Below are 18,348 nucleotides of genomic sequence, written 5' to 3'. Positions count from 1 at the left end.
GTCAGCAGTTCGAAACTACCAGCCGCTCCGCGGGAGAAAGATGAGGCTTTCTGCTCCCGTAAATATTTACAGCCTCAGAAACCCTGTACAGGGTCACTATGAGTCAGAACCGACTCCACGGCACATAACAACAACAACATATATAAAGATTATGCCTTTTTAAATATGAAATTTTCTATTCCTTTTTCATCTTACTTAATAGATACACAATTATAGATTTGTAAGATTTATCAAATGTGATTTCCCTTTCTAGTAACTAGTCTTTCTTAAAGACATGTCCAAAGTAAGGAACAAATGTCTCGCCATCCTTGCTTCAATAAAGCATTTTAGTATTATTTATTTTCTAAGACTGATTTGTTTGTTCTTCTGAGAGCCCCTGGTGTAGTCCATATTCTTTGCCAACATTACAATTTAGTCACATGATGATCAAAACTTAGACAACATCTAATATCAATAGAACAAGCCAGTAATGAAAAAAGAATATAGGTAAGAATAGGAAAATGGAAACATGAAATTCCTCTCTTAAGATTTTACCCTTCTAAAGTTCATGGCCATTTCTCCTAGGAAGTATTTGGCACTGACTCCTGCCCAACACATGCACACATGACTCCATTCTAAAGATCTGTCCTCAGACTCTCTTGACATAATCAGGCAGAAGAGAATGAATCAGCCCAATTTCCATGGAGGAATCCATCACTGCCCCATCTCACTCTCTGGTTGCATCCAGTTTCGTTAAAACCAGAAACCCAAAGAGATCAAGTATCATTTTCCTAGGCTTAGTTCCTTATAACAATAAATAAAATTATTCCCAAGTAAAAATTTGGAATTGTCTTATTTATCATGTTAAATAAGACAATAAAACCTATTTATAATTCAGTGGCCTTGGATAGCTTATATCATCTCTCTGCCTCAGTTTCTCTGTTTATAAAGTGGGAATAATAATAATTATCCATGTCATAGAATCGGTACATGAGTTAAGTGATTCCATAGATCTACCGCATTTGGAATAGTACCTGGTTTATGTTAAGTAACAAAAATTCCTTACAATTTGCAATTATATCAACCCCAAAACTAGAATTCTTCTTGGCCTTCCCATTTTTCTTACATGCTTACAAAAATACTGACAATCTATTTGTTCCATTTATGAGAGCATTTTCATTTATACTAGACAACTTCAGTTACATTAGCACACCAGGGAATTGATACTGTCATTCTGATCAAAAAGAACAGGAGTCTACAGCATGGTTTTCTAAAGGAACAAGACTGGGGAATTAGAGAAGGTTGTCCACAGATTCTGAAGTGTGATGATTAAGGTAAGAACTGAAGGGCAAGGAAAGTTTAATCAGTATAAAGGGACAGATGGACATGTTAGGGTGAAAAATCAGCAGAGGACATTCTTTATTGAAGAGAATGGGCAGGGAGTGAGTGAAAAACTGAAAGAGGACCCATTTATTTACGGAGGTTGTTGAATGCTGTGGAATTGATTCCAACTCACAATAACCATGTGTATGTTTCCAAGGCTGTAAATCTTTCCGGGAGCAGAAAGCCTTATCTTTCTCCAGAGGATTGGCTGGTGGACCTGAATTGTCGACCTTGTGGTTAGCAATCCAGTGCTTAACCTACAGAGCCACCACGTTCCCTATTTATGGAGGTTCTTGTTGTTAAGAACTGTCAGGTCGGTTCTGACTCATAGTGAACCTGTATAGAGTTTCTGAGGAGTAGCTGGTGGGTTTGAACTGCCAACTTGGTGGTTCTCAGTCCAGTGCTGATCTTAGAGTACCACACCAGAAGTCCATTTATGGAGGGCAGAATAAGAGAAAGCTAGAACTTTACTAAACGCAGAAAAAAGAAGGAAATTGTTGTATGTTCCAGATACTGAATATCAGCCCCCAGGCAGCAAGTCAGCATTCTAATCTCTGTTTAAACAGTGCATGTATTATCATTACACTGTTTAAACTAGGTGATACATTTGCTTTATTTCAAATCACCCAATTTTATATTATAGTGATATACTCTTACTGCTTTGATTATCAGCCCAGAAAATTCATCACGCCAAGTCCATTTTTCACAGCAAGCCTAAATCTATTTTTCCCAGCAACTTGCCTGATTCATGTCAATGCGATTCCTTTAGCCATAACTCCAGGGAGAAAAACAAAGCTCACCCTCAGGGGACACTGAACACATAATGATAAAGGCTTTAAAGAATATTTGTTTTTCACAAAATTGAAAAACTAGTTACAGAAATGTGTATTCTAGGACACTAAAGATGTGTATCTTAAATTGAACACAATAGGTATTTATTTATCTAGTATGAAAGCCCAGGTGCCCACTTTGAACAACTGTTGAATGAAAATAAAGTGGAAGGTTAAGTTTAACATCAGGTTTTCAAGCCACCCCTCCTAAATTAGAAGGTCTGGCATTACATATATTAATCAGCACAAAGAATTGACTTCATTTCACAACTGTCTTCAGGGTTGAGGAACATATGTGGAAAAATTGGCATTTGAGGCTTCTGAATTTTCCATATTTTTAGCTTTTCTTGCACTAGATTGTTGTGGTTGCCTTATGTTGTCAAGTGTATTCTAACTTATAGAAACCCCATGGAAGTATTGCTCCATAAATTCTCTTGGCTGTAATCCTTGTGAAAACTTATCACCAGGACTTTCTTCCTCTGTGTCACTGGAAGGTTTCAAACTGTCAACATTTCAATAACCAGCCAAACGTAAGTATTTTGTGATATCCAGTGTCAGGGACAGAGAAGTAATCAATTACTAGTCATAAATTTATCTTCAGAATAAATCAACCCAGAACCCAATGGAAAAAAATGCTTTTATCAGTTGGACAATCATTAGAGAGCAAATAGCATATCCAAACTATGTGTGCATCCTTAATACAAATAGAACATCTTAACCATTAATGCAAAGAGTCATATTTCCTGGAGAGTTTTTGTTTTTGCGTGTGTTTGTGCTTACTTGTTTGTTTAACAGTATAAGTGAAACAGAATTAGGTAAAAGAGTAAAGAATAATGTTTGTAGATTAAATTGCTGGTATATATGAAAGCAGTACAAATATCTCGAGAAAAAAATACGAAAAAAATTATGGATTGAATTATGAATGTGTGCAAATTCTGCACTGTAGGATAAGCACTGGACTGCGAATCACCAGGCCAGCTGTTCAAATCCACTAGTCACTCCTAGGAAACCCTATACAGGGCCACTATGAGTTGAAACAGATTTGACAACACTTAACAACAACAACAATATAGGCATCGTTCCTGGTGTGGTGTTGTAGGAAGAGCACTGGACTACTAACTGAAGGTCAATGGTACAATCCCACCAGCCACTCTAGAAATGGTATACAGGGTCGCTATGAGATGAAACCAACTCAACAGTATTTAACAACAACAATACAGGCATAGTTCAGAGATCTTGATGATTCGATTCTGTTGTTGTTGTTAAGTACCTTGGAATTGGTTCCGACTCATAGCGACGCTGTACAGTGTTTCTGAGGTTGTAAATCTTTATGGGAGCAGAAAGCCTCATCTTTCTCCTGCGAAACGACTAGAAGTTTTGAACTGCCGACCTTGAGGTTAGCAGCCCGATTTGTAACCACAGTGCTATCAGAGCTCCTGTTGTTAGGTGCTGTCAAGTTGCTGTTAAGTGCCGTCAAGACTCAGTTACCTTAAGCACAACACAACGAAATACTGCCCAGTCTTGTGCCAACCTCACAATTGTTACACTTGAGTCTATTGATTCTGCCGCTGTGCCAATTGATCTTGATCTTCCCCTTTTTCACTGACCCTCCACTTAGCAAATATCATGTCTGCCTCCAGAAGCCTGCCCCTCCTGATATTATGTCGGAAGTCTGAGAGATGAAGTTTCACCATCCTAGATTCGAGGGAACTTCTTCCACCACAGATTTGTTTGTTCTTCTGGCAGACCATGGTACCTTTAGTGTTCTTCTCCAATACCACAATCAAATGCATCATTTCTTCTACAATCTTCCTAATTAATTGTGCAACTTTCACATTTATATGAGGTTATTAAATATACCATGGCTTGTGTCAGGCACATGTTAGTTCTCAAACTGACATCTTTGCTCTTGAATATTTTAAAGAGGTCTTGTGCAGCAGATTTGCTTAATGCAATATGTCATTTTAGTTCTTGACTTCTGTTTCCATAAGTGTTGGTGATGGATCCAAGAAAAATGAAATCTTTGACAACGTCTGTCTTTTCCCCACTTATCATAATGCTATTTATTGGTCCACTTGGGAGGATTTTTGTTTTCTTTACATTGAGGTACAACCCATACTGAAGGCTGTAGTTTTTGGTGTTAATCCGTAAATAAAGTCCTCTTTACTTTCAGCAAGCAAGATTATATCAGCTGCATATCACAGATCGTTAATGAGTTTTCCTCCAATTCTGATGCCACATTCTTCTTCATATTAACCAGCTTCTCAGATAAATTGCTCATTATACAGATTGAATAAGTATGGTGAAAGAATACAGCCATGGACACACACCTTTCCTGATTTTAAACCATTCAGTATCCCCTTGTTCTTAATATTGTGTCTGTCTTCAGTGTGTGTTTCCAATCTGTTCTTTTTTAGAACTCAGAAGTGATTAGGTCTAGGACCCACCATATATTGATATAGCTTGTAAATATAACAAAAGAAAAAAATTTTTATCAAAAAAGATCATGTCCATAGATAAAGCATCAGCAATTCACCAAATATTTTAGGGGCACACAATTCAATTCATAAAAACCCCCACCCTGCAGGCCTGTATTAGTCTCTGACCAATACAACAACCACCATACACTAAGCAAAACAGGCAAATTATCACCTCTTGTCAACAAAGACACTTTCTATAACAAAGCCTATGCTTTCTTGTTTGCTTGTTTGATTGTGAATTATGTGATAGTTTACATGGGAGAACATTAGTTTTACATTCATTCTATCTTACATTGTTTCATTGCCATGGTTACAATCCCCTCCATGCATCATCAACCAACCAAAGGGTATATACTACAAGCCTGCCCCCTGGTCATCAGCACACAGCCCCTCTTCCTCTCTGGGTCTAAAGTCCCTAGCTGCTCCATCTCTCCATGTCATCATCTCTGCCTCCATCTCTGGCATCACTGCTTCTCTGAGTAGGGCCCCACTCTCCGTTCTTCACCCTTGATCATCCCAGGGACCTCCGCTCCTAGACTGCAAAGTTAATCACTCCCCTCCTTACTACAAAACGTCTACCTTTACATTTCCAACCCTCACAATCAGTCCTGATAACAATTATTTTCTACTGTATCACAAGAGACCTATCCACATTTCCTTTCATCAGCTCTGCCCAGACAGGTTGGATACTACTCAATGGAGAGTCTACCTTCCTACACACCCTCTGGATCTAGCTTCCCTCTTGAAAGATTGTAAGCCAGTCATTTCTTGCCTTTGTAGCCCCCCATTTTGGGTAGCCAATGTCCAAGTTGACCATCCCTGTCTACTCTGTGTATGGAAAGGGTGGGAATAATCCTTGTTGTAAAGATTTGTTCCCTCTTTTGAGCTGCTGCATCTATAGGTGTAGATCAAGTTCATCAAACTGTATCAGATTACTCTTTTTTTCCTCTTCTTTCTTCTTCTAGTTGAGCTCTGATCATGCAGTCATTGAAGCCAGGTCAAGTAAGTATTCTCGGCAAGTGTGGATGTTCTTATGCATATGCCCTCTCTTCTTATCAGCTGGACACTTCACTCTCCACTCTAGTCCTCTGTGGCTATGTCACTGACTCTGGGCCCAAGAGTCCCCAGGGCTTGCTACACTGCTGGCCAGCCAGGTCTCCACCTGAGTTCACAGGAGTCTATTGAATGTATAGAGCTTAGCTTGCAGCTTCAGTGCTTTTTTTCCATCACTTCCTCTTACCAGTGACGAACGTGGTCACCAATCAGAGTGTGTATTCCCATTGAGTCTTAGTCTTGGAAGGGGGTTTACTCTGAGGGGACCCGACCACTTGCCTTGATGTTGCCTGGGTGAGCAATTTGCTTGTTCTTGTAGTAATCAGTCGGTCTGCCTATGTTGTTTTATATTTTTCCTGTAGGTCTTTCTTTCAAGAAGTATCTTCAGTTCTTCTAGCCACTTCAGGCTGGTGTGCTTATCCTTTCAAGTGGGAAGTTCCCACCTCTGAAGATTCTGGATGCTGTTCAGGATTCCACCTATGGTCTTATGTAATGCAGAAGATCTGTAGGAAGCCTCCTTCACTGGGCACATTGTAGCCCAATTTTAGGTACTCCAATCAGTTATAGGCATAAAATGGACTTGCAAGCTTTCTATGGTTGTATTTCTGGCTATTCCTTCTCTCCCTCTCAAGTGTCTATTTTATAATGGTATACAAGGGAAACCAAGATTCAAAAGACAGCCAAGCATCTGTTATCAGGACTGTGTGTGAGGGTTGGAAATGTAAAGATAGACGTTTTGTAGCAAGGAGGGGAGTGATTAACTTTTAAGTCTAGGAGCAGAGGCTCCTGGGACCATCAAGGAGAAGAGTGGAGAGCAGGACCATACCCAGAGAAGCAATGATGCCTGAGATGGAGGCAGAGACGATGATGTGGAGAGATGGAGCAGCTGAGGACTTTAGACACAGAGAGGGAGAGGGGCTGTAGTGCTGACAACCGGGAGACAGGCTTGTAGTGTATACCCTCTGGTTGGTTGATGATGTATGGAGGGGATTGTAACTATGGCAATGAAATGATATACGATAGGATGAAAGTAAAACTAATGTTCTCCCATGTAAACTATCACATAATTCACAATAAAACATTTTTAAAAAAGACAGCCAATCATCTTAACATTATTTACCCCTTTTGTGTATTCCAACCGTGTCTCAATCCCTGAATCCCAGAGCCCTGTTGTTCCTAGGTTATGCAAACATCATTATTTACCTCTGTCCCACTTAGCCCATGCAAACCTGCCTAATTGTTCTCCCATCCACTTTGTTCTTCCATTCCCCTCTTCCTTCTTGTATATTGCCCCTTCCCTAGCACCCAAACTATCCTGTGTCTATTCCCTGCCCTGTGCTCCATGTTCTCCTCCCCCCACTCCAACCCCCACATCCCGGTAACCAGCAAAGAATCACCCCCTCCTTAGTAGGGGTTCTTTTTCTTAGTCTTTTACAGTAGTGGTCCTATGCAGTATTTCTCTTTTTGTGACTGACTAATTTCACTCAACATAATGTCCTCAAGGTTCACCCATGTTATGCGGTGGCTTGCAGCTTCCTTGTTATTCTTCAAGGTAGCATAATATTCCATTGTGTGTATGTACCAGTTTCTTTATCCATTCTTCAATTGAAAGCCTATGCTTTGAAACAGATTTAAAGAAACTTCCACAGAACCTGAGTCTTATAACTGATAAGACTGTGCTGCTATAGTATGGAATTCTTTCCAGACAAGTATTCTCCCTCTCTCCTACAGAAGGTGATCCACATCCCCGCTCTGACACACCTTCTTCCAGGATACAAGCTAGTCCCCAGATATCTAGGCATAGGTCTCCCAAGTGTACACCAGGAGGTGGTAGGAAGAGACATGGTTGGTGTTTCTGCCAAGGTCACAGAAATCATCCAGTGTCAGGGAGCAGATCAGCTTCAATCCAGAGGAAGGGCAATGCTCGGGGGGCTATGGGTTTTGTACCCTATAAGTCCAGGTACCCCCAGTTGGTATACTCAGAAAGGGCTTAGGCTACTGTCTGGGTCAGGCCAAGTTCAATGCCCACCACACTTGCCTTGGTATTATGTTTTATTTACCATTATTCTTCCTCCTCCTAACCCATGTCTATATTGAATGGTCTTCTCTCACCCATAGGAAGCCACACATTCTTGTGCTTATTTAGATACAAATTTACTTTTGAACATACGTTCTTATAAAAACATTGTACTAAGCCTCATTTGGTCTTGTAGTTATATCATAGGTATGTTTTTAAGATCCATTCACCTTTTTTTTCTTTTTTGGGGGTAACATTTCATGAAATCAAGGAAAAGGAGCATGAACAGAGGGATACAATGGGGGAAGGATTGGGGGCAGGGAGATGGACAGAAGGCTGTGCAGGGTGAGGGACTCTTTTCTTCCCTGCTGGTAACCCTCCCTTGATCATCCCACTGAACCAGGGAGGGGAAGCAGGTAGGCGCACTCATAAATATGTCCAGATTTTCCAAGAGGTGAGTGAGGGGCGGTTGGCTGGGAGCCTCAGAGTGTGGCCAGGGACAAGCCTGGGCCACTCTTGTCAAGGGACCCAGCTCCTTGGGTGGTAGGAGCCCTGGAGGGTCACCTGGCTTGCGGCCGTGTTTGCGAAATTAGCGGTAGCACTGAACAAAGGCCTGTACTAGGTTGCTCGCCTTCACGGGGTTGATTTCCCCACTTTTGTTGTGGCATAGCTTGTGGACGGCCTTCCTCAGGATGTCCTCATACTCCTCCTTCAGCTGTCCCTCTTCTGGTAGTATGGCTCGATGGCCAGCTTCACTTCCTCCACAGCCCGCTCTGTGTGTGCAGCTTCTTCAGGTACTTGTCGGTATCCCCACATTCCTCAGAGCTGCTGCTGCTTTCTCTTCTTGTCAGATGTTGTCGTCAACCCCACGGGGGTGGTCAGGCCACAGCAGCCCGGGGGGAAGTGCTAGGGAGCAGGTAGCTGGAGGGGCCAGAAGGCAGGCCCAGAGAGGTGGGCACAGGAGCTGGGGTTACCCCCAGACCTGAGAGGGGTTTCCTGAGGCTGAGGATCTGGTTGGTAGCCTGGATTAGCTCCTGGGCCTTTACTCAGCTGGACAGGTTGGCTTCCTTCATCTTGAACAGCAGCGCAGTCGGGGCCAGGACCCCATTAGTGGTGCAGTCCACCTCTGCCGGCAGGTTCCGGGACATGGGTAGAGGCAGCGGACAGCTGGGAGACGCGAGTAGCCAGCCGGTCCTCAGCCCCAGAGACTGCACTAGGAGAAGTGCTGGGGTAGCCACTGCTGTGCTGGTGGCTGTGGTAGTGGCAGGCTGCTGCCTATCCTCTTCCTTCTCCTGTTTGTCCTCATTATCCTCCTCATCCTCCACTCCATCCCGAACCCCAGTGTCCTCGGTAGCTTCTTCAGGCAGGAAGGAGACCATGGTCTGTGTGTGAGTCGGGGTGAGTGCAGGCAATGGATGGGGCCACCTTGGGAGGTGGGATGCTGGGCGCTTTGGCGGCCTGCTCTTTCCCGGACCAAGATGTCTCCTCAGCACCCTTCGCCCGGCAGCCTGACTATAGCTGTCCACTTTGGACTTCTTCAGTGTCATGGGGCCACAGCCACTCCCTTTGATCCGCAGCTTTTGTGGGTTTTGGATGGTTTGGTCTTGCCCTTGGTCCCCTTGGCTTTCTTGGCTCCAGCCTTGGCCTTGACCTTGGTCTTCTTGGGCTTGGTGCTCCCAGGCACAGCTTTGGCCACCTCAGCAAAGCATACAAAAATGTTGTAGCTACGTTAGAAGCATGATTGATTTGTAAATGTTTTCTAAACGTATGGTTCATTTGTATTTCTAACTTAGTAATATCTATAGATATATTCCCCTGGAACCCATATAAATGATTTTTTATATTCTGCCATTCTACTTCATTACAATTATATTCTGCTGGGGTTACACAGAAATCATTATATTGCCAGTCACATTTAAGTGAAGTTTTATATTCTTGATGAGAGCTACAAGGGAAGCCATGCATGCCTTCGGTAATGGGCTGAGACCATGCTGACCTCATACTATTTAGGGTCTCCCTCTGGTAGCATAGTGGTTATGAGTCAGGCTTCTAACCTCAAGGTCAGCAGTTTGAAACTAACAGTCATTCCGCGGGAGAAATATGAGGCTTTCTGCTCTCATAAAGATCTACAGCCTCTGTGGGGGTCCACTCATCGAGTTTCAGGAATAGTGAGTGGCTTTCCCAGTCTTAGCTAAACTTGACACCAATACAGCCCAGATCAGCTGAGGCAGCCTCCCTGGCTAAAACGATGCTCCTGACACCCTCTGGGATCAGCACAGCCACTTTGGACAACAGCTTCACCTTCCGCGAGGAATAGGAGCAGGAAGATGTCCAGGAGAATGAGATCTGAGCCACTGCTCACTGCCTTTGCCTGGGGCCCTGAGTGAATGATGTAGTATTTATTCCTCCTGTTAAGGCATTGTAGGATAAGCAGTGGATTGCAAACCACAAGGTTGACAGTTCAAACCCACTAGCTGCTCCTCAGAAACCCTGTACTAGGTTGCTATGAGTCAAAATCAACTCGATGACACTTACCACCAAAACAACTCATTCCTTCAGCAATAGTATTGCACAGTGGTTGGGACACAGAATCATGGAGTCAAAGTGCCTGAGTACATAACTGAGCTCCTCTCCTGGTCAGCTTGGACAACTGTCTTAACTTCTCTATTCTTCTTGTGTCTTTACCTATAAAGTTGTTTTTGTTGGTGGTAGTGGTGTTTTTAGATGCCATTGAGTCAGACCAGACCCATAGAGACACTATACACAATAGAATGAAACAGCATATGGTCCTGTGCCATCCTCACAATTGCCATTATGCTCATATGCATGTGAAGTTAGACAATGAATAAGGAAGACTGTAGAAGAATTGAAGCATTTGTGTTATGGTGTTGGAGAAGAATATTTAAGGTACCATGGACTGCCAGAAGGACAAACAAACCTGTGTTGGAAGAAGTACAACCAGAATGCTCCTTAGAAGCCAAGATGACCAGACTTTGTCTCTAATACTATGGACATATTATCAAGAGGGACCAGTGCCTGGAGAAGGACATCATGCTTGGAGGAACAAAGAAAAAGGTGGTAGTGGTGTGCCATGGAGTTGGTCCCGACTCACAGAGACCTTGTATAGGATTTCCGAGGCTGTAGACCTTTACAACAGCAGAAAGCCTCATATTTCTCCCATGGAATGACTGGTAGTTTCAAACTGCTGACCTTGAGGTTAGCAACCTGACTCATAACCACTATGCTACCAGAGGGAGACCCCAAATAGTATGAGGTCAGTGAGGTCTCGGCCCATTACCGATGGCATGCAAGCCTTCCCTTGTAGCTCTCATCAAGGATATAAAACTTCACTTAAATGTGACTGGTAATATAATGATTTCTGTGTAACCCCAGCAGAATATAATTGTAGTGAAGTAGAATGGCAGAAAATAAAAAATCATTTATATGGGTTCCAGGGGAATACATCTATAGATATTACTAAGCTAGAAATACAAATGAATCATACGTTTAGAAAACATTTACAAATCAATCATGCTTCTAAGATAGCTACAACATTTTTTGTATGCTTTGCAAGAGTTCAATCTGAGAAATTGGATTCATAACTGGGGAATTTCTATCCTTATTGGTATAATTATAATAATTTTTGTGCTTTTCTTACTATCTTTAGTCTGGAAATGCATGCAGTGAAGATTAATCAACATGGAAAAAGCCCAAGGATCATTTCTCTTACTGACCATACAAAAACAAAAAGAAGGAAATGTAGGAGTGGAGGGACATGTGTGAAGCCCACCCTGTGGTAGGTCTCTAACTAAGGGACACCTTGATGAGAGCTACAAGGAAAGCCTTGTGTGCCATCGGTGCTGGGCTTGGAAAACAACTTGGGGTCGGGGGAATAGTTATTATGTACTTGATCTTTATCTAGTTATTGTTCACTCTTAGCTTTGTACTTAAAGGTTACTTTGGTAATAATACACCTTAGATTGATGAGCTGTCCGGATATGCTTCCTAACTAAGATTGTATTTAAAGCTGTATTGTAGAATAACAAAGTCATTCTCGACTGACCATCTTGAGTCCCCTGCCACTTTTCAATTCTCCATCCACCCCTGGAAACCCATTAGTGCAAGGCTGGTTCCTGTACTAAATGAGATGGATTGGCACAATGACAGCAACGATGGGATCAAGTGTAGCAATTACCTAGAAAAGGGAAGATTAATAAGAAACAGTTGAGAGTTAATATAGCACATTTGTGTTAAAGCACTGGACCACAAGGTTAGTTGGAACCACAAGGTCGGTGGTTCAAACTACCAGCTGCTCCTTGGAAACCCTATACAAGTTTTCAATGAGTCAAAACCGACCAGATGGCACTTACCAACAACAACAACCAAAAAACACAGCTGTTGTGAATTTACAGCACAGACTTACATAAAACCAGAAACCCTTGTCTGCTAATCAAAAGGTCAGCTTTAAACCCACCAGTCACTCTTCAGGAGACAGGAGTTGCTTCTGTAAAGATTTCCAGCCTTGGATACTCTATGAGGCAGCTCTACTCTGTTCTGTGCGTCACTATGAGTTGGAATTGAATCAATGGAAGTGTTTGTTTTTTAATGAAAACTAAAGCAAACCGGGAATGACAAATTGAAGAGGAATGGTGTTGCATTCATCGTCAAAAGAACATATCCAGATCAGTCATGAGATACAACATTGTCTGTGATAGGATAATATCCATGCACCTACAGGGAAGCCCAATTAATACCACTATTATTCAAATTTATGCACCAATCACTAAAGCCAGTGAGGACAAACTAGAAGAATTCTACCAACTTCTTCAATCTAAAATTGATCAAATATGCAATCAAGATGTATTGATCATTACTGGTGATTGGAATGCAAAGGTTAGGAGCAAAGAGGAAGCATCAGTAGTTGGAAAATAGGGCCTTGGTGATAGAAATGATGTTGGAGAACGTATAATAGAATTCTGCAAAACCAATGATTTGTTCATTTCAAATACCTTCTTTAGACAGCATATAAGACGACTATACACATGGACCTCACCAGATGGAATACATAGAAATCAAACTGACTACATCTGCGGAAAGAGCAATGGAAAAGCTCTATATCACCAATCAAAACAAGGCCATGGGCAGAATGTGGAACAGACCATCAATTACTCATATGCAAATTCAAACAGAAGCTGAAGAAAATGAAAACAGGTCCACAAGAACCAAAATATGACCTTGAATATATCCCACCTGAATTTAGAAATCATCTGAAGAACAGATTTGAAACACTAAAGACCGAAGACCAGAAGAGTTGTGGGATGACATCAACAACATCATACATGAAGAAAGCAAAAAGTCATTGAGAAGACAAGAAAGAAGGAAAAGGTCAAAATGGATGTCAGAAGAGACTCTGAAACTTGCTCTCCAGTGTAGAGATGCTAAAGAAAATGGGGGAAATGAGGAGGTCCAAGAGCTAAACAGAAAATTTCAAAGATCAGCTCCAGATGATAAATCCAAATATTATAATTAAGTGTGCAAAGATCTGGAATCAGAAAACCAAAAAGGAAGAACACACTCAGCATTTCTCAAGCTTGGGGAACTGAAGAAAAAATTCAAGCCTCGACTTTCATTATGGAAGGATTCTCTGGGCAAATTATTGAATGATACAGAAAGCATCAAAAGATACTTGGTATTTACCCACAAGAAATACGAGCCATAACATGTACATGAATTTTCATAACAGCACTATTTACAAGAGCAAAAAGATGGATACAGCCTAAGTGCCCATCAATTGAAGAATGGATAAACAAACTGTAGTACATACACACAATGAAATACTATGCTACCTTGAAGAACAAGGAAGCTGCAAGCCACCGCATAACAATGGATGAATCTTGAAGATATTATGCTGAATGAAATTAGTCAGTCACAAAAGGAGAAATACTGCATAGGACCATAATTGTAAAAGATTAAGAAAAAGAACCCACCCTTTGTTGTTGGGTGCCATCGAGTCGGTACCAATTCATAGCGACCTTATATACAGCAGAACAAAACACTGTCTGATCCTGGGCAAACCTCACTATTGTTGCCATGCTTGAATCCATTGATTTTGCCACTTGGCTAATCCATCTCATTGGGGGTCTTCCTCTTTTTCTCTGACCCTCCACTTTACCAAACATGATATCCTTCTCCAGCCATTGGTCCCTCCTGACAATATGTCCTAAGTATGAGAGACGAAGTTTGGCCATCTTGGCTTCCAAGAAGCACTCTGGCTGTACTTCTTCCAAAAAGGATCTATTGGTGGGGCAAAAAAAAAAATAATTTATATATATATTTGCTGATCATCAGGATGTATGGGATGAGGTGAGGAGAGGGAAAGATAGAGCACAGGGTAGGGAATAGACACAGGGTAGGGAACAGCTTGGTTGCTGGGGTGCCAGAAGGTGGTGAGATACACTAGAAGGGGGAGGGTAATGGAAGAACAAGGCACATGGGAGAACTATTAGACAGGTTTGCATGGGCTAGTGAGTCAGAGGTAAATGATGACGTATGCACAACCTTGGAACAACAGGGCTCCGGGATACAGGGATTGAAGCATCATGGTTTGAAGGGGTAAAAGAGGGGAATAATGTTAAGATGCTTGGCTGTCTTTTGATTCTTGATTTCCCTTGCCTACCATTGTAAAATAGACACTTGAGGGGGAGTGAAAAGAATAGCCAGAAACATCACAATAGTAAGCTTTTAAGTCCATCTTCAGCCTATATCTGAATACCTTAAAGGGGGCTAGAAGTTGCCCAGGGAAAGTTGGCTTCCTGTGGAGACTTTGCATTGCATAAGACCATAGGTGGAATCCTGAACCCCATCCAGAATCATCTGAGATGGGAAATTTCCACTTGAAAGGACAAATAGACCAGCCTAGAGCAGCTAGAAGAACAGAAGATACTTCATGAAAGAAAGACTGGCAGGAAAAATCAAAAACTATAATGGCAGTTTGATTGACTACTATAAGAACAAGCAAGCTGTTTGCCCGGGAGCAATCAAGGCAAGTGGTCAGTCAGGTCCCCTCAGGACAAACTCCATTCCAAATCTAAGACTCAAGGGGAATACACAAGCAGGCATGTGGTCTGGCTGATGACCATGGCGTTGGTCACCGATAAGGGAAAGGGGGAAAAAACAGCAATGAAGTTTGCAGCTAAGTCCAACCACATTGAATAGAATCCTGTGAACTTGTGTGGAGACGTAGTTGGCCAGCAGTGTGGCAAGACCCAGAGACTCCTGGGCCCAGAAGCAGTGACATGGCCACAGAAGACTAGAGCGGAGAGCTAAGCCCCCAGCTGATATGAAGTGAGGAGAGATGCACAAGAACACCCATACGTGCAGACAGTACCCACTAGACCTGTCTTCAATGGCTAGATGGTCAGAACTCAACTAGAAAAAGAAAGAAGAGGAATAAAAAGATTAACTCGCTACAATTTGATGAACTTTACCTATACTTATGGATGTAGTAGCTCAAAAAAGGGAACAAATCTTTACAGCGAGGATCACTCCCACCCCATCAATACACAGGGTTAACAGAAAGGGGCAACTTAGACATTGGCTACCAAAATGGTGGGGGGGGGGGGGGGGGGGGGAGCTACAAAGGCAAGAAGTGACTGGCTTACAAGCTTTCAAAAAGGAAACTAGTTTCAGAAGGGACGGGGGAAGGTAGAATTTCCACCAAATGATTTCCAACCTGTTGGTTCCGGGCTAATGAAAGGAGATGGGGATAAGACTCTTGTGGTAAAATAGTGAATAATTGCTATCAGGACTGAGTGTTAAGGCTGGAAATGTAAAAGTAGATGTTTTGTAACAAAAGGAGGGGAATGACTGATTTTGCAGTCGAGGAGCAGAGGTCCCTGGGACTATCAAGTGAGAAGAGAGGTGTGCAGGACCCTACCCAGAGAAGCAATGACACCAGAAATAGAGGCAGAGACAATGACGTGGATAGATGGAGTGGCTGGGGACACTGGACTCAGGGAGGAAGAGAGACTGTGTGCTGACGGCAGGGGGCAGGCCTGTGGGGCCTTTGTTTGTTTGATGATGCATGGAGGGGATTGTAATCATTGCAATGAAATGAAATAAGATAAAATGAATGTAAAACTGATGTTCTCCCATGTAAACCCACATAATTCAAAATAAAAACTTTAAAAAAAAAAGAAAAGTTAGAAGACAGCTATCTGGTAATGTGACTTGAAGAGATCCATATCTGTGCCCATTCTAAAGAAAGGTAACCTAGTAGAATGCAGAAATTACAAAATGATATCATAGATGTCATATGCATGTAAAGTTTTGGTGAAATTAATTCAAAAGAGGTTACAGCAGAACATCAACAGGGAACTGTCAGAAATTCAAGCTGGATTCAGAATAGCAAGTGAAATAAGGCCATTGCCGATGTCAGATGGATGTTGGTTGAAAGAATACTAGAAAGATGCTTATTTGTGCTTTATTGATTATGAAAAGTCATTATAGTATGTGGATTTTAAAAGACTATGGATAATATTGTGAAGAATGTAAATCCCAGAGTTTTTAATTGTGCGCTCATGTGGAACAGTGCATAGATTAATAGACAGTCATTTACACAGAACAAGAGAATACTGAATGGTTTAAAACCAGGAAAAATGTATGTCAAGGTTCTGTCCTTACAACATATTCATTCAGTCTGGAAGCTGAGCAAATAATCTGAGAAGCTGGACTATATGAAGAAACAAACATCAGAATTTGAGAAAGAAGGTTCATTAGCAACTTGTGATATGTAGATGGCACAACCTTGTTCCTGAAAGCAAAGAAGAATTGAAGCACTTACTGATGAAGATCAGAGAATACAACTTTCAGTACAAATAAGTGTAAAAAAAGAAAAAAAAATTCACACAACGGGACCAATAAACAACATCATGACAGAAGGAGAAAATATTGAAGTTGTCAAGGATTCCATTTTATGTAGGTCTGAAACAGGGATGTGCTCCTCCTTGATTTAGCAATTGTGAAGATGTATAGGGCATGCTTTGGGTGCAAAGCTAAGCCACCACATCCTGGGACATGTCATTAAGAAAGACTAACCATAAGAATTCCATATTTTACTTCCTTTTAAGAAAGGGTATGCCATTAAGAAAGATCACCCATAAAAAGTTTGTATTTACTTCCTTGTTATATGTTTTACAGGTCAAACTGGTTTCACCCAGTGCCTTTGTTGTTGTTGTTATGTGCCGTGGAGTTGGTTCCAACTCATAGCAACCCTGTACGGGGTTTCCGAGGCTGTAAATCTTTACAGGAGCAGAAAGCCTCATCTTTCTCCCACGGAACAGCTGGTAGTTTCAAACTGCTGACTATGAAATTAGCAACCAATTTACAACCATTACGCTACCAGAGCCGCTTACCCAGTGCCCTAGGCATCCTTTAAAGGCAGACCTTTAAAGGATGACCTTTTGCTGGGGGCAGAGGAAAAGCACCAGACCTGGGAGGGGCTCAAATCAGGGTCCTAAAGTACTACACATGTGCAATATCCCAGAATAAATTTTGTCTCCCCTACCAGAGGCCTTTGTGGTAAAATCTATCTTGAAGAAACGTAGTGAAGGCACACAATTAGCATGTTGTTTTTGTTAAGTGCCATCGAGTCAGCTCCAACTCATAGCGAACCTGTAAGGGTTTCCGAGGATTTGCTGATGAGGTTGAACCACTGACCTTGCAGTTAAAACCAACCTTACATTCCAATGCATTCATCAGCAGTTTCACACCAGAACTCCTGTATTAAGTGCCATTAAGTCAGTTTTGACTTATGTTGTTGTTGTTGTTAGGTGCCATCAAGTTGGTACTGACTCATAACGACCCTATGCACAACAGAATTAAACACTGCCCAGTCATGGGTCAACCTTACAATTATTGCCACGCTTGAGCCCATTGATGCTGGTACTTTGCCAATCCATCTCCGTGGGGGGTCATCCTCTTTTTCTCTGACCCTCCACCTTGTTGTGGTTGTTGTTAATTGCCGTTGAGTCAATTCCGACCCATAGCAATCCTGTATAGGTTTCTGAAGAGCAGCTGGTGAGCTTGAACCGCCGACCTTGCAGTTCAAATGGCTTTGCAGTCTGGTGCATTAACCCACAGCACCACACCAGGACTCCTTACCAAACATTTTATCCTTCTCCAGTGACTAGTCCCTCCAGAAAATATGTCCGAAGTATGAGAGACGAAGTTTGGTCATGCTGCCCTCCAAGGAGCACTTTGGCTGCACTTCTTCCAACACAGATCTGTTGGTTCTTTTGGCATCCCATGGCACTTTCAATATTCTCCTTCAACACCATCAATGCTTCTACGGACTTCCTTATTCACTGTCCAGCTTTCGCATGCATATGAGGTTATTGAAAATACCAAGGCTTTGGTCGGGTGCACCTTAGTCCTCAAACTGACATCTTTTAAAAGGTCTTGTGCATAGCCACAGAGGACTAGAGTGGAGAGTGAAGCATCCAGCTGATAAGAAGAGAGAGCATATGCATAAGAACACCCACACTTGCAGATAATACCCACTTCTCCTGGTTTCAGTGACTGGATGATCAGAGCTCAACCAGAAGTA

At 42.1% G+C, this 18,348-nt stretch overlaps 1 pseudogene; it reads right to left on the bottom strand.

The window, feature by feature from the left end:
* Positions 1 to 8,224: 8,224 nt before the first annotated feature.
* LOC102811110 lies at positions 8,225 to 11,049 on the bottom strand (annotated as a pseudogene).
* Between the last annotated feature and the right edge of the window lie 7,299 nt (positions 11,050 to 18,348).

The sequence above is a fragment of the Chrysochloris asiatica genome, unplaced genomic scaffold (assembly GCF_000296735.1).
Source record: "Chrysochloris asiatica unplaced genomic scaffold, ChrAsi1.0 scaffold00506, whole genome shotgun sequence".
In the NCBI taxonomy this organism is placed as follows: Eukaryota; Metazoa; Chordata; class Mammalia; order Afrosoricida; family Chrysochloridae; genus Chrysochloris; species Chrysochloris asiatica.
The sequence above is the reverse complement of the archived record's forward strand: the minus strand, read 5'-3'. Positions and strand labels throughout refer to the sequence as shown.